A 14,133-nucleotide genomic window follows, 5' to 3' on the forward strand; every position below is an offset into this window, starting at 1 on the left:
CTGTTAGGACATAGGCGTTTGCCCCCCAACAAAAAAAGAGAGAATCAAGGCTAAGAAAAAATAAAGAGAAAAGGAAAGGGATTAGGATGTAATATACTAATATTTTCGAAATATGTCAAAATCTATCACAACCTTGTATTTTTGTAATAAAAGTGTCAACATATTTGCTTGTTCGCTTCGCTCACTGCCAACTTCTTATTAATTTTATGCGATACGCCATATCGAGCCCCCTCGAAATTGTTGGCTCATTACGGCACTTGGACAAATCAACTTTGAGCGGCCGATCGGGGAAAATATGGGTGAAATAAATGGCCCCTCCCCCTATTGGCGGAAGCTGGGTCCGCCCCTGACTTAGGCTTTCAGGATAAAATACAGGAAAATTCTAAAAAAAAAATCAGATCGCGCTTCGCGTTCTCATTATTTATTTAGGCCTTGTGTATTTTTCAAGAATAAAATCTCAGATTTTCTTTAACGTCTACCCCCCCATTTCATTCATTTTTTTTTCTTGGTGCCCTCGCCCCCCCCCCTGCACCCATGCTGAATTAATACGCCACTGATGAGGATAATTAGTCGAGATTGCATATTTCCTAGAGGTTATCATTAATAATATTTAGGGCCATACTAAAACAACAGTACATAAACTACAGCTCCCATTCACAATATTCTAGTAGGGCCTACTCTGGTGAGAAGTTAAACCAAATTGAAACCCCTCAAAATCACTCGTGCTTCGCGCTCCCATCGATATTACATCATGGGCGGAAATCCCAGGGGGGACAGGGGGGACGTGTCCCACCTACTCAAAATAGTAGGGGGGGACACAATATCAAATGTCCCCCTACTATTTTGGTCTTTGATAATCATAGATAAAACATCATTCTAAATCGAAATAAAACATGTATTTTGGGACGAGATGACCTTACTTTGGCGATGATAACCTTTTTTTTTGCTTGTCATATTTTCCCGCCCCTTGTCCCCATAGGCGGATCCAGGGGGCCGAGCTCCCCCTCCCCCCTCTTGGCGGAGCAAAAAAAGAAAAAAAAAGGAAAGAAAGAAGGAAAAAGGAGGGAAAAGAGAGGAGAAAAGGAAGAGAAGGACGACGAAGGCATAAAATAAGATGAGGGGAAGACTTGGAAAATAAAAAGAATCTTTCGTGCAACTATATAAAACTTTCGCTCGCGCTCACATTGCCTATTAGGTGATTTGCATATCTTGTTCAATAAGGAGTTCGAATATCAAGTTTGGAAGTCAATATACAACACATATTTCACCTAGGAAATCGAACTTTCATTTTTTTGTGTAATTTACAAATTGGTTTTTACCAAGTGCTCTGTAAAAATGCCAATTTTATGGTTTGAATGTTAACATTTGCTGCTAGCGCTACGCGCTCGCAAATTTTGATTTATCAGGTACCTATATTTTCTAGTATTCCATAAAGTTGTTAAGGCGCATCAGCTAGAGCGCTGCATGCTTGCATTTTGATTGGCGAGTTATATAAATGTTTCAATATTGTTTATACAACAAACTACTTAAAATTCCCTTTTCATGACAGTTTATCAAAAAGTATAGCTCGCGACTTGCGCTCGCATCAATGGTTAAAAATATATAAACTGATACATCCTATTCATAATCACAAAAGTGAAATGTCCAGTTTTTGTGCCATGATATCATCAGATATAGGCATTAATAAATATGATATAAATTTAATAATTAAATTGTCCCTTTGTTTCATCTCGCGCTTAGCAAGATGAATAGGAAGATAGTCATCATTTTCATATGATGGCATGTCGTAAGGATGTCCCGGTCCTATGTCAAAACTCAAAGTAATAATAATATCAGCTCTTTCTTAATTGCGATCCATATCCACCTTACAATTTTTCTACAAAGTGCTAGAAATATAAGGCTGAAATTGACTCTTTTTTTCAGATCGGACTATCAAAGTTTCATGATTTTCATGATTAAAGTTGTATTTAGAATGCCTAGATTCTAGGTCTAAATATGAAACACGCTCGCGCATGTTTATTCAGATACCCAACTTGTCCTCTACTTTAAATCATTATCCAGTTTCAGATCACAATATCAAAAATTTTCTGCTCACGCTTTGTGCTCGCATTATTAATGAAGGAAGACCCCACATTACTCATCATTTTGATGATTTACAAAACATGAACAGAGTGGCCCACTTTTAGGTCTAAATCTCGATTTTTTTCTGCTCGCGCTTTGCGCTCGCATCAATCGTTAAATTACATAGCTATCCTGTTCACAATTACAAAAACTGATTGAAATTTTTCATTCTTTCTTTAAAAAAGTTCAAAAATGTTCAGCTCGCGCTTCGCGCTCGCAATTTTTGATTGTTGAAATATGTGACGCCTTCATGGCTAAGTGCAAGCAGTCCTTAACAGGTACCAGTTTAAAACGTATAATTTTTTTTTGCTCGCGATTTGCGCTCGCATTATTAATCCTCATATTTTTTAGGATTTACAAATCATGAATAGAGTGTCTCGTTCAGTAAATATTATAGGACTAAATCTAGAAATTTTCCCCTCGCGCTTCGCGCTTGCTTTAATTGTTTACTCATATACCTATTCTGCTCGAGTTAAAAAAGTGCTTAGAATTTCCTTTCTTTGGGTGAAAATTTCAAAAAGATTCAGCTCGCGCTTCGCGCTCGCATTATTTAATTGTTAAATGCTACTTTAACAGGTATCTTTTTCATCAGTTCATTTCCCCTAGCGCTTTGCGTTCGTAGTAATTATTAAGTTGCATACATGTCTTTTTCAGGATAACAAACATTGCCCAGAATCAGTTCAAATTTTAGGGAAAATACAAAAAATTTCCCCCAAAATTAGCTCGCGCTTCGCGCTCGCATCATATAAATGAGGATTATGATATTATGTATTAATTTATAAGAATAAAGCCAAGAAGTGACTAATGAGGACTACCCCTTCAAAGAAACAAACAAAAATTATCTTCGAGCTGCCGATCTGCCGGGGAAAATATGGCTGAAACAAATTTCCGCCCCACCCTCCCCCCCCCTATTGGCGAAGGCTGGAACCGCCCCTGTGTCCACCTTCCTTTTGGTATGTATGTATTCATGGATTTTTTTCGAGAACACATTAAAAAGTGGTCTTTATTTTTTTATGTGATTATAAGATAATTTAAGTTAGCCTGGCCGGGAGGGAGTGGGCGCCATTTTTCGAAAAGTACACATGGGCGCCAAACATCAGGTCAAATTTGCTCCCCCTCCCTCCCCTTGAAATCCTGGATCCGCGCCTGGGTTCTATAACAAGCCAATTAGGGGCAATCACCCCCTGACAACTACTTCAAGGAAAATATTATCCCCATATTTTTTACCGCCGGGGACTGTTACCCCCCCCCCCCCCCCCCCCCCCGGAAATTTACTCTCCAGACAATTACCCCAGATTATGAAAATAATAATTGTGAAAATGCCTTAACGTGATGACATGGAGTGGTACTTTATCTTACCATGTCTTAATTGATCATTGGCGGCCGAAGGCAAAACATTTAGGGGGATCCACCTGAAATTTTGGGATGGACACAGGTAAAAAATTGACAAGCAAATCAACCAAAATTTTAGGAGGGACCACCAAGATATTTTGACAAGGAAAAAAAAGAAGGTTATCAACCAAAATTAGGGGGGGGCAAAAATATCTTAGGGTGGTCTACCTCAATTTAGGGGGGGCGTAGAAAAGAAATTGACTACCAAAAAAGGTTCTCAACTAAAAATTTAGGGGGGACCGTCCTCCCACCTCAAATTTAGGGGGGAAAGCCCCCCCCCCCGCTTCCGCCGCCTAAGTAATTAATAAGCTTATTATTTCGACATAGCGATGTATTCTATCTTGTCAAGTCGATATGTCCACATGGCGAGATATGAAGTGTACAAGCGCCGGCAGCGCGTTTCCGTTTTACACCCTGGCGAAGGCATTTTCCGGAAAAGTAGCTAAAAAGCGACTAGTGAAGAGTCTACGTCTACGTTTGTTTATCAGCTGGGCGCGCGATCCAAAGTCCGCACCGAATTATCCGCAGAACATACCAAAGCCTACTTGCAAATGCAGCTGAGCATATACTTTCCAGGTTCAATACGAATGTATGCCTTGATCATTTGCCTTGCCGATTTGCTGATGTCTGTCTTTCTCTCTATCTGTCTATATATCTATCTCTCAAATTCTATCTCTATCTATGTAACTGCAGTATCTATCTATCTAATAATCTTCTCTGTCTCTCTCATTCTTTATCTAACATCTATCTATCTCAAATTCTCTATCTCTATCTATCCATCCATCTGTCTGTCTTTCTCTATTTCTCTCTACCTACCTATGTAACTACAGTATCTATCTGTTAATTTGTCGCTCTTCTCTCTCATTCTTGATCTATCTGACATCTATCTATCTCTCAAATTCTCCAGCTCTCTCTCTCTCTTTCTATCCATCTGTCTGTCTTTCTTCTATCTATTTATCTATCTATCTATGAAACTACAGTATCGGTTAATTTCTTCTCTGTTTCTCTCATTCTTTATCTATCTAACATCTATTTATCTCTCAAATTCTCTATCTCTCTCCCTCCCTCTATCTATCCATCTGTCTGTCTTTTTTTCTATTTCTCTTTTTCCGTCCATATATCTATAACATATCTCCATCTCTCAAGTTCTCTCCCCCATCCATCTATCTATCTATTTTTGTAACTACAGTATCTATCTATCTGTCAAATTGTTGATAATCTTCCCTGTCTCATTCTTTATCTATTTAACATCTATCTATCTCTCAAATTCTCTCTATCTCTCCCTATCTATCTATCCATCTGTCTTTCTTTCTGATCATTCTCTCTATCTATTTATCTATTTTTTTTTAACTAGAGTATCTATCTATCTGTTAATTTGTTAATATTCTTTGTCTCTCTCCCTCTTTATCTATCTAACATCTATCTATCTCTCAAATCCTCTATCTATCCATCTGTCTGTCTTTCAATATTTCTCTCTATCTATATATCTATCTATGTATCTATCTATCTGTTAATTTGTCTATCCTGTCTCTCTCATTCTTTATCTTTCTATCTATCTAAATCTATCTATCTAAATCTATCTATCTGTCTCTCAAATTCTCTATCTCCATCTCTCCCTCTTTCTCTCTCTTTCTATCTATCTATCCACCTCTCTCTCTCTATTTCTATCTATCTGTCTATCTTGTCTCTATCTATTTATCAGTCTTAATCTTTCGGCAGCTTCTAAGTGTATCAATCCATCAAACTTCAATTTGTCTTTCCATTATAAGTATCTGTTTATTTTGGTTTTGTCTGTCATTCTATTTATTTTAATTCATTTTTAGAAAAAAAAATTATCATAAACAACGCGACTGCAAAAGCATGTTCGGATTTCACTCATAGAGATGTATATTGATTTCACTCCTGACTGCCGCTCTCTCTGTACATGAGGTGCCGAGGAACTCTGTGCTCTGATCAGTAACTGTGCAAATTGCATGCGGTGGACTCGCCTGTGTCGCACGCTGCATGCAACCAGCGACGTGTGTAGACTCTTCACTAGTCGCTTTTTGGCTACTTTTCCGGAAAATGCCTTCGCCAGGGTGTAAAACGGAAACGCGCGTCCCGGCAAGAATCCCGACATATCGCCATGTTGACATGTAACATATTTAAGTCGACTTGGCAAGATACAATATCTCGCCATGTTGACATATAACTTTTTATAAGTGGACTGACTTGGCAGGATAACGTATCTCGCCATGCGGACATAATAAGCTTATTTAGTCGACATGGCGTGATAAAGTATCTCGCCATGTCGTCAAGTCGATGGCATTTTAGAGGCTCCATATGGCGTCTAGAGGGCATATTTCGGGGGGGGGGGGTATACAGTCCCCGACGATAGAAATATGGAGATAATATTTTCCTTGAAGTAGATGTCAGGGGGCGATTGTCCTGTGGGTCATCGTTATAGAACCCCATGGACTCGTATCAATGACATTTTGACCTCTTGATGACATGGATTTCACTATATTGTCCTGATCATAATTTTACACACACCGCGGACTATCGGACCCGCGGTCTATCGGGCCCGCGGTCTATCGGACCCGCGGTCTAACGGACCCGCGGTCTATCGGACCCGCGGTCTAACGGACCCGCGGTCTATCGGGCTGTAACCTGGCGTGACGTCCGTCTTTCATCCGTCCAGAATTTCAAAATGCTACTTCTTCGCCATTTCAATTCTGTTTACTTTATATGATAGCACTAGGTGGAGGATTCAAAACTTCTACACAGAATTTTGAAATTCATTAACATGCTAATTTATGCACATTTTTTAAAATTCGCAAAAATGCTTCTTTATTTGACCGATTTTGAATTTTTTGCTTTCATCTGATAGAGCTTCATGAGGTTCACCAAACTTCTACACAGAATTTTGAAATTTTGACCAGAACAATTTTTATGCTAAGTTCTGCGAAATTAATTCATGCAGATTTTTAAAAATTAACGTAAAATGCTTCTTCTTTATTTGATGAACAATTTTGATTTTTTTCCTTCCATCTGGTAGAACCTCATGAGGTTCACCTTACTTTTACACAGAATTTTGAAATTTTAAGTTGAAAATTTATGCGAAATTTTTTCAGAAATCACAGAAAATGCCTCTTCCTCTTATTTGTTGATCGATTTTGATTTTTTTTCTTCCATCTGGTCGAACTTCATGAGGTTCACCAAACTTCTACACAGAATTCTGAAATTTTGACTAGAACAATTCTTAGCTCATCTGGCCCAAAGGGCAAGATGAGCTTATGCCGTGGCGTGGCGTCCGTCTGTTGTCCGTCCACAATTTCAAAATGCTACTACTTTGCCATTTCAAGTCTGATTTTAATTCTGTTTGCTTTATATTATAGCACTAGGTGAGGGATTCAAAATTTCTACACAGAATTTTGAAATTCATTAAATATACTAATATATGCACATTTTTCAAAATTCACAAAAAATGCTTTTCCTTTATTTCTTGACCGATTTTGAATTTTTTGCTTCCATCTTGTAGAGCTACATGAGGTTCACCAAACTTCTACACAGAACTTTGAAATTTTGACCAGAACAATTTTTGTCTCACCTGCATAGCAGAGTGAGACTATACAGCGTGTCTCTAAAAAAAGTAAACCCAACTTCAACGGCAAATTTCAGAAAACGAAAAAATATTTATACATTATTTTTTCATGGTTAGAGAGTCCAATAAATCCTCTGTCCAATTATATCACCTAGGTTATCTAACTCTCATGCATGACTGAGCATGATTCAACTTAGTGGACTGGTGTCAAATCATCACTGTGGCAAGTTATTTCTTGTTATTTTCATGCATTCAAGGCCTATTTGAAGTTAAATGTTGTCACATGATAGGCCTAAATATTATTAAATCATCACTGTGGCAAGTAATTTCTTGCTATTGTCATGCATTCAAGGCCTATTTGAAGTTAAATTTTTGTCACATGTTAGGCCTATGATTACAGCAAAGATTGTTCCTAACACAGGCACACTTCACATGCTTTCCAAACATGGTACAGTTGACAATTGAGCAGAGAGTATTCCAGGTAACTCGATACCAGGAAACAAGAAGTTTCGTGGAATTTCCAGAAGCTTTTCGGGGACAGTTCCCCAAGAGGCAGCACCGGGGGGGGGGGGGGCACTCAGTATATAATGCATAGTGGGTATGTGCCGCGGAGGGGACCCCCATTTTCACACTCAAATTCCTGTTCCAAGGCATAGCATTTTTGCCTTGTTGAGAAAAAGAACAAAGAAAGCGGCTCCAAGGCATAGCATTTTCTTCTTATCGAGAAAAAAGAAGAGAGAAATCCGCTCCAAAGCTTCACATATTTTTCGTTACGCCGCTCCGATCGCATTGAATGAGCTGCAATTTTGGTGAAAAGCGGCCGCAGAGATCCCCCGGCGGAGGCCGCGCTAGCTGCATCATGCATGCATGATCGTTCCATAGGGATGCATACGCACTCACACGCTGGCGATCCGTTCCAAGGACCCCCGTTTTCACAAACATTGTCGTTCCGAGGACCCTCCTTTTTACATTAAGCCCGCTCCAAGGCCCCCGTTTTTTGTCTCGCCCGCGGCACACCCCCACCACTTTTTTGGTCGAGTGCCCTAACCCCCCACCGCCCCCCCCCCAGGAGGCAGCCTCCAACAAAAAGAGGCATCTGGTGCAATGTGAGAAAGTATGCTGATCACGGAACCAGTTTGAACAGGAATAAAGGACACTCTGGCCACAGACGAAATGGGAGGTCTGCTGAAAACATCCAAGTGGCCATCCAAGCCAACCCATGCACAAGCACCAGGAGAAATGATGCTGGAATACCACGCCCAACTTTTAACAGAATAGCAAGACTGGGTTTGCATCTCCATCCATATCATGTTCATGTTCGTAAGAAATCAGACATTTCCTACGTCATTTGTTGATTTGTTGATTGATGAACTTCCAATCAAAGTGCAATTCTAACTTGCCACAGTGATGATTTCACACCCATTCACTAAGTTGAATCATGCTCAGTCATGCATGAGAGTTAGATAACCTAAGTGATATAATTGGACAGAGGACTTATTGGACAATCTAACCATGAAAAAATAATGAATAAATATTTTATAATTTTCTGAAAATTTGCCGTTGAAGTTGGGTTCACTTTTTTTTAGAGACACACTGTAGAGGCGCCGCTTTTCCGACGGCGGCGGCGGCGTCAACATCAAATCTTAACCTAAGGTTAAGTTTTTGAAATGACATAACTTAGAAAGTATATAGAACTAGTTCATGAAACTTGGACATAAGGTTAATCAAGTATCACCAAACATCCTGCATGAGTTTCACGTCACATGACCAAGGTCAAAGGTCATTTAGGGTCAATGAACTTTGGCCGATTTGGGGTTATCTGTTGAATTACCATCATAAATTTAAAAGTTTTTGGGGATCTGATTCATGAAACTTGGACATAATAGTAATAAAGTATCACTGAACATCTTGTGCAAGTTTCAGGTCACATGATCAAGGTCAAAGGTCATTTAGGGACAATGAACTTGGCTGAATTTGGGGTATTTGTTGAATTACCATCATAACTTTGAAAGTATGTTGGTCTAGTTCATAAAACTTGGACATAACAGTAATCAAGTATCACTGAACATCCTGTGCGCATTTTAGGTCACATGACCAAGGTCAAAAGTCAATGAACTTTGGCCATAATGGGGGTATTTGTTGAATTACCATCCTATTTCTGAGCATTATTGTTTAAGGGTTTATAGCATTGAGGTAAAAAATTTTTAGAGATATTTCTATCAAAATTGCTTTTAAAATAATCTTTGATATCTCAGGTTTCAAAGAACTTAGTTTCATGAAGATTGACGCTTCCGAAAGTACTGGAATAGTCGTATTTTATTCATGGGGGTGCCGTTACCTCTCATCACAGACGGACATTTTTACTCGAATTAAATTCATTGTAGTTTTATCGTTTTTAAAGTTACTCTAATTTGGTTTGGATGTTCTTGCACTCTGAACATTAATCTATTATCAAACATAAATTAGTAGAAAAAAGATATTTGGAACTATTTTTTTTTTGGTAGGTGTTAACATTTCCATTTTGAAATTTCTGTCCGTTGATGAAAAAAAAGATGAAAAGTTTTTTTATTCTTTTTCAAAATAGAAATGAAAAATAAAAAGGTGCAGAGGTATCTCACTAAACACTGTATGTCATTTTATTTGAACATAGCTGAAATCCATACATTTTATCCATATCATAAACTCAATAAAAAAATGATCACGGACGGACATTAATTTCATCATGGACGGACAAAGTAAATTCACTCAAATTCAATTCACTCTAGTTTTATTGTTTTCAAAGTTATTCCAATTTGGTTTGGATGTTCTTGCAATCTTAACATTAATCTATCATCCCTGTTACGTTTAGCTAAAAAACAGTATTTTGCTAATCAATTTAATAAGTATAAAAATGATGCATCGAGTACATGGAAGGTGATAAATAGTGTTTTACAAACATAGAAATCGAAGGAGTTCACTAAAGAAATTATAAATAATAATGTAACGGTTGTAAATCCTGCAGATATGGCTGACGTGTTAAACAACTATTTTGTCGATATTGGTGCGACTCTTTGCCATAATATTCCTGAACCTGACAAAAGATTCCAATACTTTCTAAAAAATCCCAACCCTAAAACCATTTTCCTTACTCCGATCACTGAATTTGAAATTAAAAATATTTGAATAATTTAAAACCTAAAAAAAGTCCTGGATGCGACGAACTTACGAATTGTGTCATAAAACGTGTCATTAATGAAATTTTAACTCCCTTGACTTTTATATTCAACCAATCTTTGGTAACTGGTCTGGTTCCTCAAAAATATGAAAGTAACCAAGGTTGTTCCAGTGTTTAAAAAAGGCGATAGACGGATTGTCAGCAACTATCGTCCAATTTCACTCCTTACTTCCCTGTCTAAAATTCTTGAAAGATTAATATATTCTCGTTTGATAAATTTCTTATCTGATAATCATATATTATGCGATTCCCAATTCGGTTTTAGAAAAAAACATTCCATTGTCCACGCCTTACTTTCTTTTATTCACAAAGTGGCAAATGCTATTGATAATTCTCTGCACACAGTTGGTGTATTCCTGGACCTTTCCAAGGCCTTTGACATGATTAATCATGATATTTTGCTTTACAAGTTATCACATTATGGTATGCGTGGAAAGGCCTTGGAATGGTTCACGAGTTACCTAACTAACAGAAAACAATTTGTTTCAATAAAAGGCCATAAATCTCAAATGAAACCTATTTCTTGCGGTGTACCGCAAGGATCTCTCCTAGGCCCACTGCTTTTCTTGTTGTATAATAATGATTTTAATAATTCATCAAATGACCTATCATTTATTCTTTTCTCGGATGACTCGAACCTTTTCTTGTCACACCGTAACCCTAATTTACTACTTACCATTTTGAATAGGGAATTGCGGTCTGTTCAGACATGGATTCAAGCAAATAAGTTGTCACTCAATGTAAACAAAACAAATTTTATGCTTTTCAGTAACTCTTTGAATTCTTTGCTGGACCATGTAATTATAAACAATGTTAATTTGCAACAAGTTAATTCCACCAAATTTCTCGGTCTTTACATTGATCATGAATTATCATGGAAATGTCAAATTGATTATATATGTAAGTTATCTTATCGTAACACTGGCATTTTGAATAAACTAAAATATTTTTTTCCTGATCACATTTTAAAAACATTATATTCTACACTTGTTCTATCCCATATGAATTATGGAATATTGGCCTGGGGTAATTGCAATACAACCTTAATTGATAAAATATTCACGATACAAAAACGAGCAATTAGAGTGGTTAATCAAGTTGGTTTTTATTCCCATACAAACCCATTATTTTTCCAAAATAAAGTACTCAAAATTTCTGATATATATGCATTTCAAGTTGGTATATTTATGTTTCAGCTTTCAAGAGGTGAATTGCCTGATACATTTGTTTCTATGTTTCAAAGGAACAATCTAATCCACACATATCCCACCCGGCTAAGTGACTCCTATCACCTTCCGCATACTCGCACTCTCCTTGCTCAAAGAACAATCGCATTTGAAGGGCCCAGGTTTTGGAACGATCTTTCCCATGATATGGTACAGAGTGCCTCACTTAATATATTCAAACGTAAATTGAAAGCGATGCTTATCAATTCTTATAATTTCCCTTTGTAAACTTTTATATTCATGTACTTGGTCGCATTTCATAAGTTGGGTATGCAAAAAGGGTGGCGTATGAACAATTTTCCACACGGTGCCATGGATAAATTGTTGCTACATCACAGCATCTTGACCAAATTTATTGAGTAATATCTCATTTTGAAGCTAGAACTATAGGCTAAATATATTACTATGAATTAGATCAATACAATATGAGGAACAAAAACTATAGCACATTAAGTTTGAAGTAACAGGGGTGGCGGAGCCGGTGGATGTGGAGCCGGTGGATGCGGTAAATGATAAAATATTAATTAAACCTAATTAACAACTTACTATAATATGTAATATGACTGATATCCTCATATTTCTGGGCGTTTTAAAGCAGGGAACAACTAAATGTCATAAGAATTTAACAATTTTGAAAATATGCAGCAATGGAATACATGTGTATGTCAGCTCTGATCTCCAACCTTATCAATTAGTAAACCGGAGAGATTTGGTTAATTATCTAATTTGTAATCTTAATTTTTAGTACAAATGTTGTGTATCATTGCAACAAACATTTCTACCCATGATATTGTCATTTTGCCAAGCATACAAATACAGTGACAGGTATTTTGGGGGCAAAAATGTGAAATTAAATACTGTTAATTAATTAGTATAATTAACATGCATAAAATAATAGATAATTATTTTATTTTTGGTACAGATTTAATCATTGATGTTTCAAGATTATAACTGCACAATACTAGGGTGATCCAATGTTGCATTAACTTTTGACACCATTTTATGTGCAGAAGGTCCAATTTGAGAAAAACGCATTTCAAAATTCACATTTACATTGACATCTATGTAATAATTAGCTGTTAATTAGTCATTTTAAGGAAAAATAACGGTATTTGAGACTTAAAACTTTTTCATTATTTAGAGAATGGTAATAGCTATAACATATAAAAAAATAATTTTTTTGACCATTTTTACCCTGTTCGCGAAATTGGACCACCTTATGACATGCGACCACTTTGTTAATATGCTCTGGCTGAGTAATGAGTAATAAATAATAGTCATAGAGTGGCGGACTCTTTTTTACTTATTTATTTTATTACTTTTTTGTATTCCTTACACAATCGTCACATTTTGGCATTACTTTGTTATAATCAATTTCTTACCTGTCCTCTCCTCATTAAGACCGAATTTTTTTCTGGATCCTGCAGCCTTAACAAGCCTTGCTTTTTTATGCAGGTTCCCTCATATTTCACTCCTTTTATTTGTCTTTAATTCCAAATAGCTATTCTCTTTAATTTGAATTAATTGTTATGCCTTGTCTGATTTGTATTCTCATAAGTTTTCTGATATTGTTTTTCAAATTTTGTTTGTACTTGTGAAATATGTAAAATAAAGTAAAATCAAATCAAACATAAATTATTAGAAAAAAAATATAGGAATTCAATTTTTTTGGTAGATGTTAAATTCCGTCCGTGATGAAATTAATGTCCGTCCGTGATCAGTTTTTATGATATGGATAATATGTATGGATTCAGCTTTTTATTTTTTATCAAAATCTCACTAGACACTGTACAACAATTTATTTGAACATAGCTAAAATCCATACATTTTATGCATATAATAAATCAATAAGAAATTATCACGACAGGCATTGATTACATCATGGACGAATGAGTGTGCAATAAAGCAAATACTGTGGAATAATCCATACATGCAAATGAGAAACTTTGCTAAGCAGATTATGAATTTAATTTTAGTATCAATTTACAGTGAAATATGGCACTGAGAATTATTCAGAACTCAAATGGATGGAAACCTAGAACTATTTAAAAAAAAATTGTGGTATCTTTAGATGTTATTGGGGCTAAATTATTGTCAAGAAAATTGTTAAACATAATTGGAATGCAAAAAGAGTTTGAAAGCTACATACATGTATATGCCAAAAAAGCAGGAATTAAAATGTGGCAGGAACAAGTCCAAAGCTGTAGATTTAATCTATTCAAGCTTGCAGAAAGTTATGGAAAAGAAGAAAGTAGAATGCATAATCTGCTATGCAGAAAAATTATCAATTTTTTCCATGTACAAACCTATGGATTCACAATGCATCTAATCGAACATGACATCACGGTCTTGAGGCTTGTGAAAAGTACAAGAATACCTTTTTTTCAAAGTCCATTTTGGAGCTAATTTTAAGCAAATTGCTTATCTGCTAAACTATTTATTTATAAAGCTTGCTCTGCAGTGTTTAGAAGTATAAGCTTTTGATTGGTATGTGATTTATCAATTTCAATTTTAGATTCGGTCAGGGCCTAAATACATGAGGGCTGTTGATGTTATGGGGTGTATCCACATTAATATGGGCCAAATATGAATTTAAA

This window comes from Lytechinus variegatus, chromosome 2 (genome assembly GCF_018143015.1).
Source record: "Lytechinus variegatus isolate NC3 chromosome 2, Lvar_3.0, whole genome shotgun sequence".
NCBI classification, from domain to species: Eukaryota; Metazoa; Echinodermata; class Echinoidea; order Temnopleuroida; family Toxopneustidae; genus Lytechinus; species Lytechinus variegatus.